General features: G+C 47.2%; 1 protein-coding gene across 1 annotated transcript in view; it reads left to right on the forward strand.

Annotated features, from left to right (window-relative positions):
* Positions 1-26213, forward strand: part of RPS7 (ribosomal protein S7) — a 254090-nt gene that overhangs the window by 158883 nt on the left and 68994 nt on the right. The gene's annotated exons all lie outside the window — the stretch shown is intronic.

Raw genomic sequence — 26213 nt, forward strand, 5'->3', positions numbered from 1 at the left:
GAAATCAATGGAAAGCTTTTAACCTTGGTTAATTTGTAGGGCTTCAAACCACAGTTCTTGGGTCTCTAATAGTGTGTTCTTGGTATGCTTCTGTTAGAAGCTGTGATGTCATGTCCAACTTTTGTAAGTCTCCCCTTACAGGCTGGCTGGACACACCCATTTGGCGTTCTGCCCTGTACCATGTTGGCTTTATTGTTGCAGTGCATCACTTGACAGATTTGCTTGTTCACTGGTGGTCTGTTCCAGAGGTGGCACAGTGAGCATTCTTTGGAGAGGCTCACAACCATACATCTCGACTGTACAGGTTATTGCTTCATGTTTTTGGTCTTTTCCTCATACATTCTTTGGATTTATGAGCAAATCTTTGAGGATTGAAGAAAATAAGACATTTGAGTTTCAGACTTCATGCAGTTCTGAAAAGTCATGCCAATGCAAAACCTGTTCTAGAAACTTTCCAAGCTAAAAGGAGAGCAGTATTTAAAGATTGTTCCTATTGCCCCCCCCCCCCCATTATTTATTGGTTTGTCTAGATTTCTTTTTCTTTGAAGTTGAGCTATGCTCACATGCATCAAAACTTTGACAAAATGGGTTTGGGTGTCCACTAAGAGGAATTGTATACGCTGGGCAAATTCCTCACTGTTTGCCTTGCATGTCCTGTTCCTGATCATGAGGTCCCTAATTGTAATGTCTGCATAGGCTGTAGTTTCTAGAAGAGTCCGTAGCCACAGCCTTTTGTTATATTGGTCATTTTCCCCACCTTTCCCCACCAGGGAAAAAGAATAGAGTATGAGGAAAGGGACACTGAGTGGAGTTTTGGGTAAACAAAGGTTCATGCAGTGGTCTTTGGCTGGGTATCTTGAGACTCATTACTGCAAAAATGAAGTAATCTGAACATACCAATGTGTTTACTTGCTGTAAATTTCTTCACTGTTGCTTTACCTCTTCCCTTTCTCTCCCCTTTTTTTCTTGCCTGTTGTCAGGGTGGGTACTACCTACTAGAAGACCCTTCCATTTCTGTTGTGTCCCATCCCCTTCATAGTCTTCCTGGTCACTTTTGGGCAGTTACTCTTTTGGGTGCCCTGGAGAGAGTGCTACTCCACAGGCCAAGACCTGAGAATTGGTATGACAATGTGGCCACCTTATATTTGAACAGGGTCTCTGTCATGGCTCTCAAGCAGCTCAGTCCAACATGGTTCTGAATTTATTGCTCTGTTCTTAGTAGCACTGACCTTTTATTTTTTTAGGATGGTAATACTTGGCTGGCTGTGCTAGTCCTTGTGCAACTGCCATAGTTTGAGGATAATTCTGTATTCTGGGATTCTCCCTCTGGTTTTCTGAAATGAAGCCTTTTGTCAGACTGTGCCTTTCGGGGGTAGTACTGAACACTGGAGGGTCCTGTTCAATACTTGGAGATTTTCTGCCATGGAAAGCCCAACATGTCTAAGAGGGGTTTATATTCAGGAAAATATTGCAGTTGTTTATTGTCACAGTACTTTTCAACCTCAAGCTGTCTGCAAAGCCTGTGGCAGCAGCATTCTCATCTTCAGTGGGAAATGCTCATACCTGCATTTTTTCTTTGATTTGAAACCAAGCTGTTTTCCTTGTCTTGGTGTTTTGCTGGTTTCTGTTTGGTATTGGCAGTTTATAATCCATTTGAAATAAAACTTTTTAGTTTGAGGTTAGTCTCTGGTAAAGTGCCATAGACTGGTGGGACATTAACCCAGGTGACCCAGTGTCCAAAAAGTTGACCCTAGACATTGTAAGATGCACATGACTTGCGTTTGGTACACCAAGGTGATTGATATCAGGAGCAGGACTGTGCTGAGCAAGCACATATAAAAATTTCCCCAAAACATTTTCAGGGCTGAAATGAGACCAGGCACATTAAGGGGAGATCAGAAGCAGCACATTTGGTGTAACGAGTAGATGGTGGGGCCACTCACTCCTAACATTGCAGGCTGACACCAGTGATATGTTAAACTGTTATACAACTGGGGCTACCCTTACAAGCATCCTATTTTTCCCCAGCCCAGTGTTTGAATTGTTTAATTGGAGAAGGTCTTTGTTAATTTGGTTTTGTTTGGCATGCTGGGGGAGAGACTGAAGATTGCTGAATCTGTTGGCCTTTGGGTCCAAAGTCTTTGGCCTGTAAAAACAAGGGCTTGCTTAACTGGATTCCTAAGGCAGCGAAGTCCAAAATATCTCAAATGTGCTCGTCTTGAAGCAAAAACCAGTTTCAAATTTGAAACACCAATCCAACGTCAAACGCGTCTTATTTTATAGAACGCAAATGTATTTAGCGCTTTCATCAGTATAGAACTAAGTTTGTTTGGTTCCAAGTTCGTTTAGTCAATGTGTTCTTCTGTCCGACTCTTCACAAGAGACTACTGAGGAGTTCGCGGCACTTTCGAAGATCCCCAGAGCATAGCTTCTTGACATCTGCTGTGAACTCGCACAGTGATGCAGTTGTCAGAACAGATGGATCTATCTGGTAAGTAGCCCAAAAGGCTGTTGAGCAGAACTAGTTGTCCAGGATTCCTTCTATCTCCTGCCACATTGCAAACATTCATATCTTGCAAGGTATATCAAAGGCAAATTTGTTACTCATGGCCTTCCTTCGGATGTGTATTTACATGGGTGTTTTCCCATTCCCTACTGTTCTGAGTGTAGATAAGGCTGGCCCACTATGCCCCATACTAGCTCCTCCAGTGTAGGTCTTTGTACTGATGTTTAGCTGCCAAACTTGGACTAAAGGGCTCTTCAGTGCTGACACATTACCTGGTTTCCTATTCAAGGGATCTGTTGCACTCCAAGGTTTAGTGAACTGGTTGAGTCCTCTGAATTCTTGCTACCCCCACTCAATGTGCCAAAAACTTATAAAAGGAGGCACTGACTTCCCCATAGGAATTGTCACTTCTGACACTGACTCAGTCCCCCAGTCCCTTCAAGTTGATAACCTTTGGTGGGATCCTCCAGCTGTATGCAGCAGCGGATGTTTTGGCCCACAGCCACTTCTGCTAGGGCAAAGGAGTTTTTTTGAGGTCTGAGGCTCTGTAACCTCTGCTTCTTGATGTACCCCTGAGGTACTAATCCTCCTAGCTGTTAGGTTATGGCAGGAGCCAGTCACTTGTAAACTGGTTCCTTGGAAGCCAGACAGTTAAGATTAGGCCTCCAGGACAGACATTGTGGGCCAAGAGTCTATTGGTGGACTTGTTTTGGCTGTGACTGCGTTAAAGGAGCTGGTGGACTGCAACTGTGGTCAATCTGCCAAGTAATGAATCCAGGACATGAACAGTTTGTATGATCAGAGCCATGAATCACACCACACACTAATCATTTTTCAGAGGGAATTAGCACAGCAAGCCTTTACCTCTGAGAAGACCCAAACATTAGATTCCAGGATGGAGTTGGAAATTTCACTGAGCATGATTCAGTGTTGCAAAGCTCTGTGTAGAATAGGCATTGCAGTGAGAACCATGCTTGGCTATGCCTCAGACATGGGACAGCTTTCAGGCATCCTTTGCAGATTCCCTTATGAGATCATCCTTGTTGGTGTTCCAGTGAGAGTGTTCAGAAGTGTGACCAATATGGCAAAACACATTCTGCCATCGGAGTAAAATTTGAACCCATATAGATCGGACAGCAGGAACCAAAAGGTCTGAAGCCACCTGAGGTTCAGGAAATCAAAGTGCCAGCCAGTTGACTTCTGAGGCCTCTGAGGCAGAAGTGGTTCCATCAGGCCTTAAGGCTGAGATGGGTCACAGAACCAGGGATACTGATGGGCCTTTCCTAAAGGCATCCTCACTGTCCATGAAGGCAGTTATGCAAGCAGTTATATCCAGTCTGGATGGCTATCTGTTGAAACAAATTGGTAAAACAATCCAGAGGGTATACAGTACCCTTTTTCCTATTTCCCAATCTCGTCTAAACAGTTTAGTGTCTTTCAGACGTTCCACTCCAGCTAGAGACAGCAAAATTTTTCTAATTCAAAGAGCCATCCGGGTGCTTCTGCCTGTGTAGGGCTTGGACTTTACTCCAGGTTCTGAAAGCAAAGAGGACCTCAGCCTGTTTTGGTTCTCTGCTACTAAGTAACTGAAAAGGCCCTGTTCAACACAGTAATATTCTCCCTCTCCCCCTATGAGGATTCTGATGCTGAAGAATCCATTCCTTCAGCTTCTCCTCCTGGGGACTATTCCTTTGGGGAAACCTTACATACCATGAGGGACCATTTCACTGGGAGAGCCAAGATTTTTCAGAGTCTAAAAAGAGGCTCAGGGATTTCTTGTTACTACCTCAGCACAAGCCACTAGCCATCCCCTCCAGTGTTAGACATTGTAGATGTGTTTTCTGAATCTAGCCTTACCCCCGACTCCTTGCCTCCAGCTCCTGTTAAGCCTGACAGATATTACAGGATTCCTGACTCAAATTCCTTTTTAAAAACCCTGCTGCAGACCCAGAAACTATTTCTCAGGGTCTCGGTGCCCTAGAATCCCTGTCAGCAGGGCGCTGGATAGATGGGGTAAGAAGGTATACACTTCTGCAACTTTGGCCATTCGGGCCATAAACTGACAGTTTTGTATGTTAAAGTATCAGCAGCATATTATCGGATTGCTTAAACAGAAAATAATTATTCCTGATTGTGCTGAAAATAAGGGTTTACAGGATTTACTGCTTTCAGCTGAACAAGTTAGAAAACATACTTTGCAATGTGGTTTTGATTCACTAGAGGCATTTTGCAGGGCTGCTGTAACTGGGTCTGTACTTAGAAGGCATGCTTGGCTTAAGGAGCAATCCTTACCAGATCATGTTAAAGCGAAATTACCGGATGCTCCCTTAAGCCATGACTGCCAGTTTGGCAGCAAGGCAGACCTCCTTAAAAAGATGGAGGAAAAAGCTAAATCTATGCAAACAGTTTTACAAGTACAACCTCCAAGGTTTAGTAGCCATTGGCCTTCCAAGAATTGGTCCTTTCCTGCCTCTTCCAGACCTTCAGTCCAAACCCAGATCCAGCAGAGCTCCCAGGCTTCGGTCCCAGGGTATGCACAGGACCAAGCAGTAGGGGGACTCCACTTCCAAATCTGTGAGTAATAAACACCCCCCCCCCCAATGGTAAACTGTCTCAATGACTTCCTTTTAAAATTTCCAAGCACTTCTCAAATTACTGCCCCTTTTGGGGGGGGGGGGTATTGCTCTTCATGCAAAGAACTGGGAACTCATTACCCAGGACAAATGGGTTTTAAATAGTGTCCCAGGGATACAGATTTCACTTCCACATGTTACCAACGCCAAGCAGGTGGCCAAATTTCCCCCCAAATCAGTGAGCAGAGGCCCAAAAGCAAGTATTTTCTCAAGCATGGGGGCTATTCAGTTGGTACCAGAAAAGGAAAAGGGGCACTGTTTCTACTAGAGACTTTTCCTGGTATCCAGAAAAGACAATTCATGGCGTCCTATCCTGGACCTCTCTACTCTAAACACCTGTTTGGTGATTCTGAAATTCAAGATGCTGATTCTTCACCAGTTGCTCCCTATGCTAGGCAAAGACGCCTGGTTGGCAACACTAGATTTAAAGGAAGCATACCTACACATCCCAATCGGGGAATCTTGAAGGAGATGCCTATGCTTCAAAACAGGCTTACACGTGCCATCAGTTCTCTGCACTGCCCTTTGGCTTATCTACTGAGCCCAAGGTATTCACAAAGTGCCTAGCTCCAGTTATTGCGTTTTGCAGGCAAAGAAATATTCAAATATACCCATACCCAGATGATTGTCTGATTCAGGCAGAAAGCCAGGACATGCTTGCTGGAACTTGTTTGGAGACTGCCTTCCAGACTATCTGCAAATATATATTTTTTTGTTTTTAGAGTTTATACCGTTAGTTGTTGCTTAGATCTCTGAAACTTTTGTCCTACCTACCCTCCCTATGTTTGGTTTGTAGTTTAAATTTGGTGCCTTTTGCAGTTGCCTGCCCCGTTGTAGATTTGATCTGGGGAAACTCCCCCAGCCCCATCTTTTTACCACATTCTGCACCTGCTTTTAGTCCTTTTTAATTTAATTGCATTTTTTAAACTGTGTGCTAGCTTAAGTATGTGGTGGTGGTGCTGCGGTAGTGTTGTCGCCTCACAGTAAGACTCTGTCCGGTTCGATTCTCAGCTATAATGTCTTCTGCGTGGAGACATGCGTGAATGGGCGTACCTTTGTTGAAGGTTGTGCGTCAGGGCTGGTAACTTCATGTAAAAATCAACTGCCAATCATTAGCGGACCAGAGTTCTGCTGTGGTGACACTGACGTCCCGCTCACCAGGCTGAACAAGGAGAGGGTCAGTGAGCTGCCTGTCGGGGGGCTAGGATCTGCCACATAACACAAGCACTCAGGTCACTCCAAGGCAAGTACAAATATGACTGTCATTGTCCATGCTGGTGTGAATGACCTGAGACGTACCTCCCTGGACTACATGAAAAGAGACGTAGAGGAGCTCTCTGAGCATGTGGCCCAGGCCGGTATGACCCTGACCTTGGGTAGCATCTTACCCTCACCAAGAATGATGCCACAATATGAAATTTCAACAATTGGTTTAAGTATTGGTGTCATTCAAAGGGGATCCAATGCCTGTCAGCTTGGGATGACATGCTCAACAGGCGGCGATGCTTCGCTAGGGACGGCTTGCACCTGTCACACCTGGGCTTTCGGATATTGGCAAAGGCTCTTGCTACCCCCATAGTGCCATTTTTAGGTGAGGCTCAAAAGACAAACCCACCTCCATAGGTATCACAAGGGATAAGCAACGAAGAGTAATGCTACTCAACGCCAGAAGTCTAAACCTCAAGATGCATGCACTCGAAACTCTCCTTAGCATGGAGAACATTGATATCTGTGCAGTAACAGAAACCTGGTTCAAGGCTCCTGGGAGCACCCCAGCACTACCAGGTTATACCTCATACCATGCTTTTCGGCCCCAAAACTTGGACCGAACCAGAAAAGGAGGGGGGGGCGTATCAATATTCGTCAAAGATGCCCACACCTCCCGGTTGGTGGCACAGCACGAAGCATCAGAGACCATCCATGTGCAACTAACAGTGGGTAAAACTGCCTTCCAGTTTATAGCTTGCTACAGACCACCCTCCCAAACCCAGGAACCCCACTCAGTCTTCCTGAGAACACTGGAAAATATGAAGGTCTCTCCAAACACCATTATATTGGGTGACTTCAACTACCCAAACATAGACTGGGAGCATTACTCTAGCTTCAACACCCTAGCTCAAAGGTTCCTAGAATTTATAAACTCAAATGCTATGGAACAACTTACCACTCCCACAAGAGGGGAAAACCTACTGGACCTGATCATCACCAACATGGGGACTCTATGCTCCAGACCAGAAGTGTATCCCTCACTGGTAAGATCAGACCATAAACTAATCTCACTGGATATTCACATCCCGACCCCACCCCCTGCCCAGAAAACCACAGTGAAAAACTTCTCTGAATTATTCCACCTCTGTTTTGAGGAGTGTGAAATTTGCTTTAAAGCCCCCGGGCCTGTGGAAAATATGCCCCAGACCGCAGAATCCTTTATAAACGCATTCTATGAACACCTTCAGGAATGCATGGATCATGCAATCCCAAATAAAACCAAGACCCAATCGTCCAAAGGCAGACGTCCTGTCTGGTGGACCCCAGCCATAAACAAACTATACAATAGAAGGAGGAAGCTACTACGTGATGGAGCAAAATCCCAAAAAGGGAAGGCATCTCTGATCAGTGTTGGCAAAAAACTACGGGCACTCATAAAATCGTCTAAGGCCAGCTTCGAGAGAGAAATTGCACAGGACACTAAGGATAATCACAAGGCTTTTTTTAGTTATGTTAGGAACCTGGGTGGGAATTCCCAGATATGCTCAGAATTAGTCCAAAATGACAAAAAATACATCTAACCCACAGACATTGCCAACATCCTAGCTGATGGGGTCAGTGCAACCCTCCCCTCCCCACCAAAAGGGCAAATGTCTAACCCAGCAGAGTGCTTGCCCCCCTGACATCTCAGATGCTCTGGTAAGAGCCGCCCTCTCCAAAGCAAAAAACACAGCATCAATGGGACCAGACGGTGTCCCAGGCTGTGTCCTACATGAACTCCAAGAAGAGCTAAACCCAACCATAAAACTACTGTTCAATCTCAGCCTTACCATAGGATATGTACCCAAAGAGTGGCGTACAGCGACAGTGGTCCCTCTCCACAAAGGTGGTGCCTCAACGGATCCTGGAAACTATCGCCCCATAAGCCTGACTAGCTTGGTCTGCAAAGCTATGGAAAGGATCATCATGGACCTCCATAAAAAAAGATATTGGGGACCTACAGACACTGGATCTTACCCAGTTCCGCTTTAAGGGCAGATCCTGCCTCTTAAACCTGGTCGATTTCTTTGAAACAGTCACCAAGGCCATTGAGGGGAAGGTGGTCCACGAAGCCTTCAATACAGTACCCCACTCGGGTGTTATAGATAAGCTCACCAGCTTAAATATAAACACCTATGTCATTAGATGGGTTGCAAACTGGCTCAAGGACAGAACCCACATGGTTAGAATTGCTGGAGCCATGTCAGACTCCAAACCAGTTACAAGTGGCGTCCCACAAGGCTCAGTCCTGGGACCTCTCCTGTTCGGTATATATTTCTCGGAGGTACAGGCCAACACGGAAGGACTGTGTGGCTGACAAAGTTTGCAGATGACTGCAAACTGGGCGCTATAATAGAGACTCCAGCAGACACAAGCGTCCTCCAAAAGGGCCTCATAGAAACAGACAACTGGTGCCAGAGCCATGGCCTCAAGCTAAACACCAAAAAGTGTATAGTCATCCCCTTTGGCAAAAACAAAGTGGCCACAAATTACCACATAGGTGGTAATCCATTAAGTACAGAAGAAATAATTAGGGACCTGGGGACCCAAGTTGATAGCAGTCTTTCATTTGACAACCACGTGGCCAAAGTGGTTAGAAAAAAATTTTATATAGCCCACCTAATCATGAAGGGATTCACCTCTAGATCAGGGGAGGTCGTCATGCCTGTTTACTCATCCCTCATCAGGCCCATAATTGAGTACCATGCCCCTTTTGGGATGTACCTTACCAGACACCTGCAGCAGCTGGAAAGACCCCAAAAGTACCTCACCAAGAGGATCAAAGGGCTCAAACAGATGCTATATGCTGCCTGGTTAAAGAAACTCTAGCTCTACTCAGTGGCATACCGCCTGCTCAGAGGTGATCTGTGCCTGACGTATAAAGCCATGTCCAACCCGGAATTAATGGACATGCTCCACCTCAGAAAATACAAATCCCATCGAGCTACGCGCTCGAGAGACTTGAACCTCAGCACTGAAATAAATAGGACATGCTGGAGGGACAGATTCATAACCCAGAGGCTCCCTTCACTCTGGAATAAAATCCCAGTCCAGGTTAGGCAGAGTCCCTTATTTCCTCTCTTCAAGAGGAATCTTGAGTGGATGGGGGATCATAGGTTTACCCCGGGTATCACTTCTGTGTCACAGTTGCACAGAGGCACAGTATACTAACCTCGAAAAAGGGCATAGGAAAATTAATTTAAAATGGGTGGCGAAAGCCAAACACACTCTGGCTAAGCTTATAAATGCCCTAGGGCAGATAGCCTAGTATGAACCTAACTGGGAAAAGCCGAAAGACACAACTCAAGTGTGCTAGCTTGCACTGCATGTGAATTGTTTTTACTATTGGTTTTGCTACTTTTCTGTAAAAAAAAAAAAAAAAAGCCAGTTTCCTACCTTTCCTGTAACTAGTGTTCAGGTACAGATTTGCTGTATCTAGGACTTGTAACCTTCTGAGCCCCTCAAGCCTTTCTTTGTTGGAGGGAATCCTTTTAGCTTATCAGTGGTAGTGGTAAGCACTAGGTAACCTGTCTACCACATGAGTGGTTCTGGCCCAGAAATTGTAGATGTTAAGTTGTCCATCTTGCCTTCATTCTTGCTGTTTGGGATTGGAGCCGATCCTCTGCTCAGACTCTGCTATCTTCAGTAGCTCGAGAGCTGTTTACTGGCTCAAGGCTACCCCTTATCCCATGATGCCTAGCGATAGCTACCCAGATCTCATTTGCAGCTTCAGCTGCGAGGTGTCATTTTCTGGCTCAGGCTTGTATTTTCAAATCTTGTGTAAAAATATATCCTTGTACTCTATAGATCTGTTGGATAAATTACCTTTTGTTAGTTTTACTTACTAGTGTTTTGTTGAGTACCTTCTCTTTTTTTAGTCCCTTTTTAGTAGAACTCTTTTAAGTTGGAGAGTTCTCCCCTCCCCCACTGCCTTCTCAAGGAAGCCGTTTAACTTGGAGGCTCTCCTTTCCTCTTTTTTTGCTATCGTTTATGTATAAAAAAAAAGTTTGTTATATTTTTACATAGACTGTTGTACTTAGGGAAAAAAAAATTCTAGTCAATCTGTTTCTCTTCTGTTGCTTGTTTTTTTGTGGTTGATATGTCTAAAGAAGCTAACTTATCTGGATTTTAAAAAAAGTGGCTGACTATGGGCAGGTATGGAAAGCGAATGTTTGTTTGAGTCCGCAACCTCCATAAGGTCACTGAACTGTCGGTCTGAAGTAGGGAGTTCATTTGTCAGCAACCTGTGGGTCTTGGATCCGATATCGGATCCGAGCCGCCAACTTGTTTCAAGTTGATGGATCCGAGCTCCTAGCTCCTCCCCTCACCCATAATCCCCTGCTAACCCTCCATGACCTCGGATCTAGTTTGCCACGCTTGTGGATAGCTGGATTCCTGTGAGCTTGTCTAGTACTTGGCAGTTAAGTTTATATTCTGTCAACTTTCTTATTTTTGCACAAAAATATTAAGTGTGTAAGTGTTAGGTTCCTGTAGTGTAAAACATTTCTTTTAAGTAGTATTTTCCCTCCCTTCGCTGGTCGTTAGAGTGTGTGTGTGTTGTGTTTTTGGGGCCTGTGTGTAACATTACTTTTTTTTAAGTATGGCTGAGGCCCCAAAAGCCATTTTTTCTAAATGTACCGAGTGTGGCCATAAGCTCTCCCCAGCTGATGGCCACACTCTGTGCGTTCGGTGCCTTGGGGTTGAACCTCACCTCAGGCTGTACCATTTGTGCAGCGTTCAACCCCAGGGCACTGAAAGAGCGGAGGTCGAAGCTGGTCTTGGCGGGTTACCCCCGGACTCTGCTCCGGCCTCCGCTGCTCCCGTGGCTCCACCACAGGCTGTAGTTGCCATTCCTGCCCCCTTTCCTCCGGCCGGGACTCAAACTCCCGCTAAAGCGCCGGACAGGGAGGCCAGGAGGGAGAAATGGAGGGAAAAGCACCACAAGCGGGCCGAGACCTCCATTTCGGCCCTGCCAGCTAAGTGGGCTTCTCCCTCCACTGCTTCTAGGTCTCCTCTGCGGCTCTGATCCCCTTGTTTCTCCCTAGGGCCCGAGGAGGAGGCCTGATCTCCATCGAGGTGGCATTCCAGGCCTGCCTCGGTAACCTTTGAGATCGACCTTCAGTATGTCCGATGCAGACTTGGACCGGATGATGTGAAGGTTCATCCAGGCCCAGCTGCCGATGGGAGTGCTCTTGCCCCCCCCCCCCCTTTCGGGGGAGAGCTCGACACCTTTTTTCCATCCTGTTGCTCCTTCTCTGACCCGCTATCCGGGCTCGGAGCGTGCCGAGCAGCGTTGGAGCCGGGGTGGGTCGGCGCTGACAGTACTTGGTACTTCGGATCCGACCCTGCCCTCGAGCCTGTCTGATCCGACCTCTCTGAGCTGTGGCCCGAGCTTCGGATCAGAGGGATTCAGTGTGCCTTCGGCTCCGTCCAGGTCGGAGCGCACTGGTCCTTCGGATCTGATGGTCTCGGCGCCGGTTCCGATCCCTTCATCGGATCTGAGTGGGAGCAGGCTCTCGGATCCAGGAGAGTGGTTCCCCCTCGGCTTTTGATGTGGACAGGGCTCTGTTGAGAGCATCCGGACCCCTGGTCCTTGTCTCTGCTCCTCCCTGCACTCCCTCTCTGCTGGGCCAGGCTTCCATCACCCGGCCAAAGGGACAGCCTGCTTCAATGTCCTAGATGGTTCCATTGGAACAGGATGTTGCTGGGGAGGCCTCCTCTGACAGCCCCCCCCCCGAGGAAGTGCCCCGCAAGCATAAGTGCAAGAGGAGGCACGTGGACTCCCCTGAGTCCTTAACTGAGGACACTGACTTGGAGGAAGGGGAAGGCTCCCCAAGATCACCCTCTGAGGATGTCTCCTTTGGAGACATGGAGATGCTGAGGATCAGAGGTGGGTGGTCTGCCCCCAAGTCTTCCTCAGAGTCCGTGTTTCTGGAGGCATTCGAAGCAGGCCAGTCTACCTCCTTGGGTGTCCCCTCCGGCCGACCCCTTGGTGGACCTCATTACCACCAGGGCCTGGAAGGATCTAGACGCCATGGAGCCAATACCAAAATGTCCGGACAGAATACTAAGCCCCCCCTCAGACCGATCGCACTGGAGCAAGGCCCCCCCCCATAGATGCCATGTTGACGGCAGCCACGAAGAGGGAACTAGCTCGAAAGCCCCTCAGTCCATCCAACAAGCAAGGAGTCCCGCTTGATGGAGCGCTTAGGGAAGTGAGTTTTTAGTTCAGCGACCTTCTCGGTATAGTCTCTGAACTATATGGCACGTCATCAGGATGCAGCGGGATCTTATCAAAGAATACGCTGCCTCCCCTCCTGAGTCCATGTCGGCGGAGGACAAGCAATTGTACTCCACCCGAATGGCCACTCTGAGATCAATTTCAAATACCTCTATTAGGATATTGTCCCATGCCACCGAGGGAGCCGTTAGGGCTAGCGGAGCAGGCCTAGTCATGAGACGTCAGGCCTGGCTCCGTCATTGTGACTTTGCGGAGCCTTTTAAAGCGTCTTGCGAACGCCCCTTTCGATGGTTTTGCCCTATTTGGCAAAACTGTTCCCGAGATACTTGTCCAGAACGAGAAAGACGGGAAGACGTCTGCCGTCTGAGTCCGCTTCTCTGCTCTCCAGCGGTCCTTTTCGAAGAACCAAAATGGTCAGAAGATGTGATTCCGGAAATCGCAACATTCCCAACCCGCTCAGGACAACCAGTCCTTCAGTGACAGAGGACAGGGAGGACGCCGCCCCAAGGGCAGGGGGGCTCCAAGAAACTTTGGGTCCAGAGAACCTTTCTCTGAACGGCCCACGCAGCAGCCCTGCTTCTCTGAGCACCTAGCGGTATGGGAGTCCATCACGACAGACCGCTGGGTGCTTCGCAGTATATCCAGAGGGTACAAAATACCATTACTCCATGTCCCCAAATTCAAGAACCTCCCCGATGTACCACCCGATCAGAGGGAGGCCGCAGAAATTCAGCAGCTGCTAAGAAAGAGCCATCCAGCCCGTCCCCCAAGACCAGCTCGGATTAGGGTTCTACTCCAGGTTCTTTTTGGTGCCAAAAAAGACTGGGGACTTGAGACAGATTCTAGACCTTTCCCGCTTGAACCTGTCAGTAACAAAGGAAAAATTCCGAATGGTCACTCTTCAATCTATTCTCCCTCTTCTAAGGGAGAACAATTGGATGCGCTCTATAGACCTCAAGGATGCGTACTACCACATTCTAATGGACAGATGATCCAGGAGGTTCCTCCGCTTCCGGCTGGGAGCCAGTTACTACCAGTTCAGGGTCCTTCCCTTTGGACTCACCACAGCCCCCAGGGTGTTCACCAAGGTATTAGCAGTGATTGCGGCCCACCTGAGACTCCAGGGAATACAGGTCTTTCCATACCTGGACGACTGGCTCCTGACCGCCCCAACAAGGCATCTACTTTGCTCAGCCAGAGATTTCTTTCTCTGCCTAGCCCCACAGTTAGGCATCACCATCAATGCCGACAAATCCCTTCTGGCCCCGACACAAGTCATAGAATTCATAGGAGCCAGAATAGACACCAGAGAGCTATGAGCCTTTCTAACTTCCGAGAGAATTCGGAATTTGCAACTCCATGTGCGGGCTATCCTCCAATCAGAGACTTCACCAGCGGAATTGGTCCTGAGGGCACTAGGATCTGTGGCGGCAGTGATTACACTCCTTCCTTGCGCCCGTCTGAACATGTGGGTACTGCAATGGATACTTCTAGTGCAGTGGTCCTTTCTGTCCCTTCCTCTTCACCACCCCATTGCTTTCGGCAAGGCTTGCAGGAGGGCTCTATTATGGTGGCTCCAAGCTTCGGACCTCCATAAGGGCTGTCCCTTCTACACCTCTCCCCACGGTTACCACGGACGCCTCCCGCCTTGGGTGGGGGGGGGCATTATTCCGGCAGGACGGTCCAAGGCACGTGGAATGACAGACCTCCCTGCATATCAACGTTCTGGAGATGAGAGCGGTGCTGTTCGCGTTGCAAGCACTTCAAAATCTCCTCCCCATAGGAACGATTGCAATTCAGTCGGACAACATGTCGGTTGTCGGGTACATCAACAAACAGGGGGGGACCGGATCTTACCCTCTATGCCGCGAAGCCATGAGAGTGTGGGAATGGGCGATCTCCACCAACCACTTTCTGATTGCAACGCACATTCCAGAACGGACCAACATCCTAGCGGACAAACTCAGTCGCACCCTTCTTACCCCTGTACGAGTGGTCTCTCAATCCACTAGTAGCGAAGCAGATATTCTTAATATGGGGGCAACCCTGCTGCGATCTTTTTGCGTCTCCCTCAAACACCAAATGCGACAATTTCTTTGCTCCGATTCCCCCTTTAGGGGAAACTCCAAGAGACGCTCTGGTGCATGCTTGGCCACCCGGTCTACTTTATGCCTATCCTCCTCTACCCCTGATGCTGCAACTCTTACAGAAAGCCTCGCGGTTTGGGAGCAGGATGATCCTCATTGCCCCATTCTGGCCTCGGCAAATTTGGTTCCCTTACCTGTGGTCTCACCTAGTGAATCCTCCTTGGATTCTGGATCCCAGTCCGGATCTAATCTCCCATCCGTCGGACTTACCGACCCCAAATCTGGACAATCTGAAACTGACAGCTTGGTTGCTCCAGTTCCACTCCTAGTTAGGACTTCCCGGTATCTCTTCACCAGTCAAAGCCATCCTTGTGGCAGCACGCAAGCCCTCCGCCAAGAAAGTGTATCGCAGTAAATGGAAATGTTTCTAAATCTGGGCGGAGCATCTTGATCTAGATCCCTTTACGGCTCTTCCATCCATATTAGACTTCCTAACCGAACTTTTTCAGGAAGGTGCTAGTTCAACCGTCAAAGTGCAATTGGCAGCAATCTCACATTACTATGTGGGACATGATACAGGGCCTTTGTCGGCCAAGTTTTGTAAAACCTTTCTCAAGGGCACCTTCTTGCTTAGACCCACTGTAAAAGAAGCCGTACCACCGTGGGATCTTTCACTAGTTCTTCAAGCCTTGACTGCTCCACCTTTTGAACCCGCTGCTTCAGTAGATCTCAAATTCTTTTCCTGGAAAACGGCATTCCTTGTAGCAGTCAATTTTGCAAAAAGAGTTTTGGAGCTTCAAGCTCTTTCTGTGAAGCCTCCTTATTTGATCTTTCACCCGGACAGAGTGTACCTCAGGATCAATCCCTCTTTTCTTCCCAAAATAGCATCAGAAACCAATATAAATCAATCCATAAATTTACCGGTTTTCTTCCCTAAATATCAGAATAAAGGAGAGTACAAGCTGCACTCATTAGATGTTCATGGACAGCTACGCTTTTATACTCCTAGAACAGCTGGTCATAGACAATCCGACCAGCTGTTCGTTTCCTTTACCAAATTTAATTTGGGGAAAGCAATATCAAAAGTATCTCTCATGTTGGATTTCTCAATGTATCCTATTGGCGTACCAAGCCTCTGGGAGACCTGCACCTGAAGGAGTTCGTGCACATTCCACTCGTTCCTTCTCTACTTCTGCGGCTTTCAAGTCGAGTTCCATTGGATGATATTTGTTCGGCAGCCACTTGGGCTTCATCTCATACCTTTATTAACCACTACAAACTGGACGTGATTTCTAGAGGGAGAGCATCCTTTGGCTCTGCGGAGCTTCGCAATATCCTTCCATGATGGCCACCCTCAAGGTTCAGGTAGCTGGGAACTGTCCCACAGGCTGCTGACAAATGAACTCCCTACTTCAGATTAAGAAGTTATGTACTCACCATAACGTTCCATCTGAGTAGGTAGCTTCATTTGTCTGCAACCATCCCCCCTCCTTCCCCCTGGCCTTCGGATCTATTTAGTTGGATACCCGTTTTTGGGTATATATTGAGGGGCGAACTTCATCTAAGGTCATGGAGGGTTAGCAGGGGATTATGGGTGAGGGGAGGAGCTAGGAGCTCTGATCCATTAGCTTGAAACAAGTTGCCGGCTCTGATCCGATATCTGATCCAAGACCCACAGGTTGCAGACAAATGAAGCTACCTACTCAGATGGAATGTTATGGTGAGTACATAACTTCTTATTTTACTCTACTTCAAAGGGATCTACTTAGAGCTTGGAGATGCCCTTCAAGATCCTACAGTTGAGGGAGCACAAGCCAAAGTAGCTTCTCTGCTAGCAATGCTTAATTCTGTAGTTAACTCCTCCGTGAGGCTCATTTCCTATGCAGCCGATGGAGCGAGCAGAGCCTTGGACACTTGTGTAGCCCTTAGGAGGCATGCGTGGATGCGGCTGTGTAACTTTGCCGAACCCTTTTGAGCGTCCTTCACCAATACCTCTTTTGGCTCCTTTCTCTTTGGGCTGCAGGTGAAAAGACATGTTGACTAGGTGTGAGCAAGAAGGCAAGACTCTCTCTGCCGTGGGAGTCCGATTTTCCACTCCCTCTAGACCTTACCCCAAGGGTCAGAAGAGTGGGAAGATGTGGTTCTGTAGTGATTTTTCTTCCAGAGGCAGAGGGGGAAACAATAGATGCCACCCTCGTGGCAGATGGGGTCCACAAAACCAGGGCAACGGAGAATCCTTCTCTGATAAGCCCTTCCGCCATCCCTGAAGGGTTGCCCGGCTGCTTACCTCTGGCGGCAGTCTGGGGAAGACTTTCACTGTACTCAAAAGCCTGGCAAAATTTAACAAGACCGATTGGCATGGTCCATTATATCAGGAGGTTACAAAATTCCCTTCCATAAACCCCCCTTTTCAGTCAAACAAGACCCTTCCAGATGTTCCACCCAGTCTGAAGGAGCAAGCAGTAATAAGTTTCTAAACTGCTAGAAAAGAGCCATTCATGAAGTCCCCGCAGACCAGCATGGATCCGGAACTTACTCAAGGTTCTTTTTCGTACCAAAAGACAGGGACTGGAGACAGATTCTGGATCTCGGCAGACTTAACAAATCTGTACGGGCAACAAAATTTCAGATGGTCATGCTACAGTCCATTCTACCCTTCCTGGGTCAGGACAATTGGATGTGCTTGATGGATCTTCAGGATGCGTACTACCATATCAAGATGGACAGACGCTACAGAAGATTTCTTCGCTTTCGGGTGGGGGCCAATCATTACCAGTTCAGAGCTCTGCCCTTTGGCCTCACCACAGCCCCCAGGGTGTTCAAATGTATGGCAGTGGTCACGGCTCACCTGAGACGTCAAGGATTCCAGCTGTTTCCATATCTAGACGACTGGCTCCTCACTGCTACCACCAGGCATAAACTCCTACAAGCGCGGGATTATACAATCACATCTTGCACCCAGCTAGGTATTACAATGAATTAAAAAAAATCTGCCTTGTTGCCCTGTCAGTCTATCACTTGCATAAGAGCAGACTTAAACACAAGGGATGTTCATCGTGTTTCACTGTTTCAGTCATGATTGTAGGGTTCTCCCCTGCCAGTAGGCAGTCCTCGGTCGGCCAGAATCCCAAAGTCTGGGTCTGGCGTCTGCTGTTCAGCCATGCTCCCTGACGTCAGAGCGCCAGGAGTACAAAGCTGACAGCCGACGCCATGATGTCCTTCAAGAATGCAACTGCAGTCCTGACATATGGGTTGTCCTGCCGCAGGCAGCCCTTCGGTCGGCCGGATTCCAAAGTCTGGGTCCGGCGTCGGCTGATGTCGCCTCTTCCCCAACGTCAGAGTGGCTGGGGTATAAAAGCATCAGCCGACACCATCTTCAGTCTTTCTTGCCGCGCGGTGCCCAAAGCAGAAGCAGTTCGCAAGTGCCGGTCGGCCAGCTCCTGTGTTTTCAGATCCGAAGTAATCAAAAAGCTAAGTACCCCGTTGGCGAACCTTTTCTTGCCTCAGCCGATGTCAGATAAAACTGCAAAAGTTAATTGCTTGTCTTGTAAACAAATACCTCATAAGGACTTCATTCCTACTGCCTTCCCTGCCTCTGCCCAGACCACGACGTCGCTGCCTGTGCTTGCTTCAATAAGCGCACACTTAGGCGCCGGGCAGAATTTGAAGACTTTTTTTGGGGAAAATTACTCCTATATCATGCCGTCGTAACTACAGACAGCACATATTTCCAAAAACGGAAGGACCGGGACCGACATTCGCGGCCCGCGACTTCCACTGACACCACGCTAAAGCCTACCGCGAGTGCATTGGTCTCTTCAGAGGTGGTAATTCTACCGATCCAGGCCGACGATACCGCTTTACCGCACACTTCGGTCCCGGAGGCTACCCCGGTGCCAGTTGTTGATTTTCCTCCTGAAACCGAAGCCCAAGATTTGCCTGACACCATACCGGTGGACAAAGTTACTCCAGCACGTGGGGCAGCTAGGCCTCCTGTGTCTGTCTATCAAGGCCTACACACGTGCTAAGGCTGCCAGCCAGGCTAAGTCTCACCCTCCTAAATCTTTTTCACAGGGTCCTACTTCTGATAAACAGATCATGACTTTAGCTGCAGATCTATTTTTTTTAATCAGGGGTTCTCAGGCTCATCCCAGACAGAGGTTCTCAGCCGCCTTCAAGCAAAAGGCCTAGGGTTGAGCAGGCAGATGCCCTTTCCTCGGATGAAGCCTCTGGTGAGTCAGGCCTTTCAGATTCCCAGGAAGAATCCTTCCCGGCCTACGAGGGTTGTGATGCTGATGAATCCATTCCCTCTGCCTCTCCTCCTGAGGGTATTTATTTTGGGGAAATTCTCCACTCCATGAGAGCATTTTCAGTGGCAGGGCCAGGATTTCTCCGACTCCAGGAAAAGGCTTCGGACCTTCCTTAAGTTACCCCAGCACAGGCCTTTAGCTATACCCCCAGTGTTAGATGTATTGGATGATGTGTTCTCAGACTCCAATACTTCTGTTTCTCTTCCTCCTGCTCCTGTCAAGCCAGACAGATATTACAGGGTTTCTGAAACTCATAGACATCTCTTTAAGGCCCACTCTGTTGATCTAGTAACTATTTCTCAGGGGCCCAAAGGAGTGGCCACTTCCACGGCCAAAAATCCTTTGCCCGCAGGCAGGGAATCTAGGTCCCTGGAGAGGTGGGGTAAAAAAGTTTATACCTCATCCACCCTTGCCATGAGGGCACAACTGTCTCTTTCATATGTTTCAGTATCAGGATTTCTTGATGGATGATTTGCAGAAAAAGTTAGCCTCTCCTGAGCCTTTAGATACAAAGGCCTTGCAGGATTTGGTTCATAATACTCAGCAGGTTAGCAATCATTTTCTTCCATGTGGTTATGATGCATTGGAAGCTTCATGTAGGGCAGCTATGACAGGGGCCGTCATACGTAGTCATGCTTGGTTGAAAAAACAGACATTGCCAGGTCATGTTAAAGTAAAGCTTCTAGATGCACCTCTGGAAAAAGATAAGCTATTTGGTGCTAATGCACAGGGTATGTTGAAATCGATTGAGGAAAAGGCTAAATCAGTACAGTCAAAGATTTCCTCCAGGTTCAGTAGGAATTGGCCTTCGAAGAATTGGTCCTTTCCAGATACTGACAAGTTCTAAAGGGGGAAAAAACAGGCGTGCTCAAGGTAGAGGGCAATACCGAGGCTCCTACAGTGGCCGCCAATGGCAACCAACTAATCAGAGAAGTGGCGCAGGGACTTCTACTGCTCCGCAGGGACAATCACAATGACTTGACTTTGACACCGCCGACCAAGGCTCAAAGACCAGCACCTTTAGGTGGAAAATTATCTTTATTTTCAAAATAATTGGCACGTTTTTACAAAGGACAGATGGATTTTGGACATAATAGACAAAGGTTACAGGTTCCACTTCCATACCTTACCAACAAGACAAGGCATGCCAAACCTGCCACAAAATCAAAGGACAGAGGCACTCATAAAAGTTTCAAAGCTACTACAAATCAAAGCAATGGAAAAGGTTCCTCCTCAGGAACAAGGCCAGGGATTCTACTCAAGACTGTTCCTTGTTCCAAGAAAAGAAAAGCAATGGAGACCTATACTGGACTTGTCCGCTCTAAACACTTTTCTCATTGTGCCAAAATTCAAAATGCTGACATTACAGCAACTTCTTCCCATGCTGGGCAAGGCTGGTTACTCTGGACCTCAAGGAGGCATACCTGCATGTCCCAATCAGACACAGCTGCAGAAGATACCTCAGATTTCTTGCAGGGTCAGAGCATTATCAATTCTCAGCATTGCCTTTTGGCTTATCTACTGCGCCCAGAGTATTCACGAAAGCCTGGCATCAGTAATTGCACATTGCAGACTTCAGGGGATACAAATATATCCTTACCTGGACGACTGCCTTATACAAGCGGACAGCAAGCAAGCCTTGATAAGACACTTGGACTATGTCATTCACTTACTACAGGCTTTGGGATACACAGTCAACATTCAAAAATCAAGACTACTGCCATCCCAACAAATAATTTTTCTAGGAGCCAAACTGGACACAAACTCACAAATGGCTTTCCTCACAGAAGAAAAACAAGAACAATTACCAGATTACTTCAAAAGCCTAGCAAAGCACACCCAGATGACTGCAAGGAAAATACTGCAGGCCCTGGGTTTCATGGCATCTTGCATTCTTCTGATTCCACTGGCAAGACTACACATGAGAACTACAATGGTACCTAAAAAGTTTATGGTCTCAACACAGCCACAACTTAGAAGCAATTATTCCACTCATTCCAGGTCTACAAAAGGAATTTTTGTGGTGGGCACAAGCAAGCCAGCTAAACAAAGGTATGTCTTTCAACAAACCTCAAGCAAGCCAAACCATTACAACAGACGCCTCAGATCATGGATGGGGGACGCACATGGAGGGCAGATGCATTCAAGGGCAATGGGCACCCCGAGAATTGCATCTGCACATCAATCAAAAAGAGATGTTGGCAGTGATTCATGCAATCGAGTCCTTCGGAAAATTTCTTCAGCAAGGTCCTCTGCTAATAAAGACAGACAACACAACTGTTATGTGGTACATAAACAAGCAGGGAGGCACCCATTCTTACCCCCTCTGCAGACTAACAATGACTCTTTGGGAAAAGTCCCTGAAACTGAACATACAGTTGCAATCCCAGTTTGTTCCAGGCAAGGACAATGTTCTGGTGGACAGTCCAAGTAGAAACATTATGGACCCGCACGAATGGATGTTGCATCCAGACATTTTTTCACAAATAACTCCTGCATGGGGAAGGCCGGACATGGATCTATTTGCTTCACACCAATCATCTGAAGAAGTTCTGTTCAAGGACACACCATCCTCAAGCCTGGAGAATGGATGCTCTCTCAGCTGGAATTCTCTAACAATCTATGCATTTCCACCTCTACCATTAATGACCAAGGTGTTACTGAAGATCAAGGCAGAACAACCGAAAGGCATTTTGATAGCTCCAGACTGGCCAAGACAGCACTGGTATCCATTACTAAGGAACATAACTCGCACCAAGCCGTGGCTCCTGCCTCAATGGCCTCTGCTTATAACTCAGCACAATTACAGGACTGTTCATCCCAACCTACAAACATTGCAACTGACAGCTTGCAGGGTTCCATGACTTCTCCCCATATCTCTCTCTCCAAAAAAGTTCAAGAGATCTTACTGGAAGCACGCAGGCCTTCCACCAGAAAAACTTATTCAGCCAAATGGAAGAGATTCAACATCTGGAATGCCAAAAAGGGTCAGGATGCATCAGTACTTTCTCCAGTCTTTCTTGCCGTGTGGTGATAGCAGTTTGCAAATGCCGGTCGGCTGACTCCTGACGATTTTTTTGAACAAACTCCAGTCCGAAGGCTTTCTTCTCCAGTCCGAAGGCTTTCTTCTCCAGTCCGAAGGCTTTCTTCTCCAGTCCGAAGGCAAGTACCCCATTGGGGAAACTTTTTTTTCTTGCTCCAGTCCGATGTCAAAGTTAATTGTATTTCATGTGGGAAGCAAATACCTCATAAGGATTTTCATTCTTACTGTATTCCTTGCTTTTAGGCCCTGACCATGACATAGCTAGTTGTCTGTTTTGTGCTGGATTCAATCAACGTACAATTAAACGAAGGTACGATTTTGCATTTCATTACTTCGGTAGGCGTTTTAATTACAAAATGTCTGATACGGTTCCGGCTACCGGAGTTCACAAACGACGCAAGGACAGACAGGCCTCCGAGGTCCAAATTGGGCGATATCGTACAAGCAGAGCCAGCTTCAGGTTCGGCCGTCAGTGAGGTGCTTTTGTAGCCCTTGTCGGCCATTTCGGAACCGATGGCCGAAACACTCCCATGAGGCACCAACTAGGCCTTTGAATATTTCTGTTACAGGACCTTCAGACAATGCTCCTTCGGATGGGTCCGGAGCCGCTGTGCAGGTACCGGCTTCCGAAGGGGTTTTCAGGCCTACTCAGCTTCTAATAAAGGCAAAGCCAAAGGTAAAGACTCCTTCCAAATCAAAGACTGCAACCCAGGCCTCTTCTGATCCAGCTCCCAAGTCACAGAAACAGTTACTTAAGATGGCGGAGGACTGACTTACTATGAATAGGGGTTCCCATCCCCCTCCAGGTAGAAGGCCAAGGCAGGAAGTTTTATTATGACTCCTCTGATCAGGCTTCTGTTTCTTCAGTTTCTTCTGACCAGGAATATTCTTTCCCTCTTTATGAGGATTCTGATGCTGAGGAATCCATTCCTTCAGCTTCGCCCCCTGAGGATTTCTCTTTTGGGGAAACTTTGCATGAAATGAGGGAAAATTTCCACAGGGAAGGACAGGAGTATTCGGAATCTAAGAAAAGACCAAGGGATTTTCTTCTTCCCCAACATAGACCCCTGGCTATTCCTCCTATTTTGTATATTGTGGATGATGTTTTTTCGGAGGCTAACTTAACCCCTGACTCTTTTCCTCCAGCTCCTGTTAAGCCTGACTGATATTACAGGATTCCTGATTCCCACCAGTTTTTATAAAAGAACCCTACTCTCAGGGTCCTAAGGGCTTTAAGGCCGCTTCTGCTAAAAACCCCATTCCCACTGAGGATTCCAGATCTTTAGAAAGGTGGGGCAAAAAAGTGTACACTTCTGCTACTTTATCTATTAGGGCTTTAAACTGTCAGTTTCATATGCTGAAATACCAGCAATTTCTCCTGTCTGTTTTAAAACAAAAGCTAGCTTCCATTTCCGCCTGTGCAGATAAGGAATTACATGACTTAATGCATGCCACTGAACAAGTTGGGAAGCATGGCTTACACTTTGGATTTTGGTGCCTTGGAGGCTTCTTGTAGGGCTGCTGCCTCTGGCACAGTAATTAGAAGGCATGCATGGTTAAAGGAACAAAATTTGCTAGATCAAGTAAAAGCTAAATTATTGGATGCTCCTGTTCAGCATAATGTTTTGTTTGGATCTAATGTTGAAGATGTGATTAAAAAGATGGAGGACAAGGCAAAATCCATGCAAACAGTTAAAGATTTCTTACAAGTACAGCCACCCAGATTTAATAGGAATTGGCCTACAAAAAATTGGTCCTTTCCCAATTCAGACAGGCCTCAGAGGGGTAGATACAGACGTTCCCGAGGAAGGCCTCAAACGCAAGCCTCTTATAGACCAAGACAGTGGACTGCTTCCACCCCTAGGGGAGGAGAGGACAGGTCGCAAGCTCATAGGAAACAGACTCAATGACTCCCTCTTTTGGGCTGCAGGAACTTCTTGCCTGGAAGCCCCTCTCGGAGGAAAACTTTCTCTTTCACCTAAATTGGACTCGTATAACCCAAGACAAGTGGGTTCTGGATGTGGTTTCTAGAGGCTACAAATTCCATTTTCATACCCTAAGGCCAAGCGGATGGCCAGATCTTCCAAAACATCAATGGACAGAGACCTTAAACTAGGTGGAAGCTCTTTGCTATGAAAGCCATAGAACTAGTTCCACTTTCAGAGATGGGACAAGGTTTTTACTCTAGGCTCTTTCTAGTCCCCAGGAAGCAAAATTCATGGAGACCCATTCTGGATCTGCCAGTCTTGAACACTTTTTTCTAGAGATACCAAAATTCAAGATGCTTACTCTACAGCAGCTACTTCCAATGCTGACCAAAAATGCATGGATGGTAACTTTGGATTTAAAGGAGGCATATTTACACATTCCCATCAGGCAGGAACGCAGAAAATACCTCAGGTTCAAGGCCGGATCGAGGCACTTTCAAGTCTCTGCGCTGCCCTTTGGATTGTCTACTGCACCCAGGGTCTTCACCAAATGCCTGGCTCCAGTAGTGGCTTATTGCAGACTCAAGGGAATTCAAATTTACCCTTATCTGGACGACTGTCTTATTCAGGCAGACAGCAAGGATGTCTTACTCTATTATCTACAGTTTGTTCAGAATCTTCTCAAGTTCCTGGTATTCACTGTAAACAAAGTCAAATTTGACACCCTCACAATCCGTCCTGCCTTGTCTTCAAAAGGAATTCCTTTGGTGGTCCAAGGCATGTACTCTAAACAAAGGAAAACCCTTCTGTCTGCCTCCTGCCACTCTGATACTAACCACGGACGCCTCAGATTATGCATGGGGAGCCCATTTTCAGGGCAACTGTCTGCAGGGCCTTCTGACAAAGAATCAGAAGCACCTGCATATCAGTTTAACGGAAATGTTAGCCGTTCAGAAAGCTCTATTGGCCTTCAGGAGTCTTCTACAACCAGGACAACTACTGATACGGACTGACAACACCACAGTTGTGGTACATAAACAAGCGAGGGAGATCTCATTCCTACCCCCTTTGCAGACTAGCCATGGATCTGTGGAACACAGCTCTAGCTTGCAATCTGGACCTTCAAGCTCAGTTTCTACCAGGGAAGCAAAACTTCCTGGCAGACAGTCTGAGCAGAAACCTTTCGGACCCACACGAATGGATGCTGGACACTGAAATATTCAAGATAACAGCAGTCTGGGGATGTCCTCACATAGACCTCTTTGCATCCCACCTTAATCCAGTACAGATTTTTTGCACCAGGACTTTCCACGAACAAGCTTGGAAAGTGGATGCACTATCATTCAGTTGGAGAAACCTCCCGGGATATGCCTCTCCGCCTCTTCCTCTTCCTCCACGGGTATTATTAAAGATCAAACAGGACAAGCCCAAGATCTTGCTGGCCCCAAATTGGCTTCTACAGTTTTGGCACCCAACACTGAAAAACCTTTGTCTGGAGCCCCCTTGGGTTTTACCACAGACTCCGAACCTTCTGTCCCAACACCAGGGTTAGGTTCTACACTCCCATGTCAGAACTCTGTCTGGTGGCCTGGTTAATCCAGGGTCTTTGATTCATTCTCTCTTACCCAAGCAGGTTATGGATCTCATTTTAGAAGCCAGACGTCCTAGCACTAGAAAGTCTTATGCAGGAAAATGGAAAAGATTTTGTTCCTGGATGCAGGCTCAGGATTCTGATCCTCTTCTTCCTAACATTCCTTTGATTTTACTTTACCTGACAAACCTCTTGCTTAAGGGTCTCTTTCTCTTCCATTAAGATACATGCCTCTGCTATTTCTGCTCATTATAATACAGACCCTCCAATCTTTTCCCACCGGCTCGAGACAGTTTCTCACAGGAGCTAACCACTTAAGGCCCCCTAGATCTCCTCCCATTCCTGCTTGGGATCTCAATTATGTTTTGGAAAAGCTCACCTTGCCTCCTTTTGAGCCTGCTGCCACATCTGACGTCAAGTTTTTATGTTGGAAGACAGCCACCCTTTTAGCTCTGACCTCTGCCAGGAGAGTTTCAGAGTTGCAAGCTCTTATGGCTGTGGAACCTTATATTATTTTTCATCAAGACAGGGTGTCTTTAAGGACTAATCCTACTTTCATGCCTAAGGTGGTTTCCAAAGTGGCTTTAAATCAAACTATTCACTTGCCAACTTTTTTCCCCACTCAA

The sequence above is a fragment of the Protopterus annectens genome, chromosome 1.part0, assembly GCF_019279795.1.
Source record: "Protopterus annectens isolate FY-2018-M chromosome 1.part0, PAN1.0, whole genome shotgun sequence".
Taxonomy (NCBI): Eukaryota; Metazoa; Chordata; order Ceratodontiformes; family Protopteridae; genus Protopterus; species Protopterus annectens.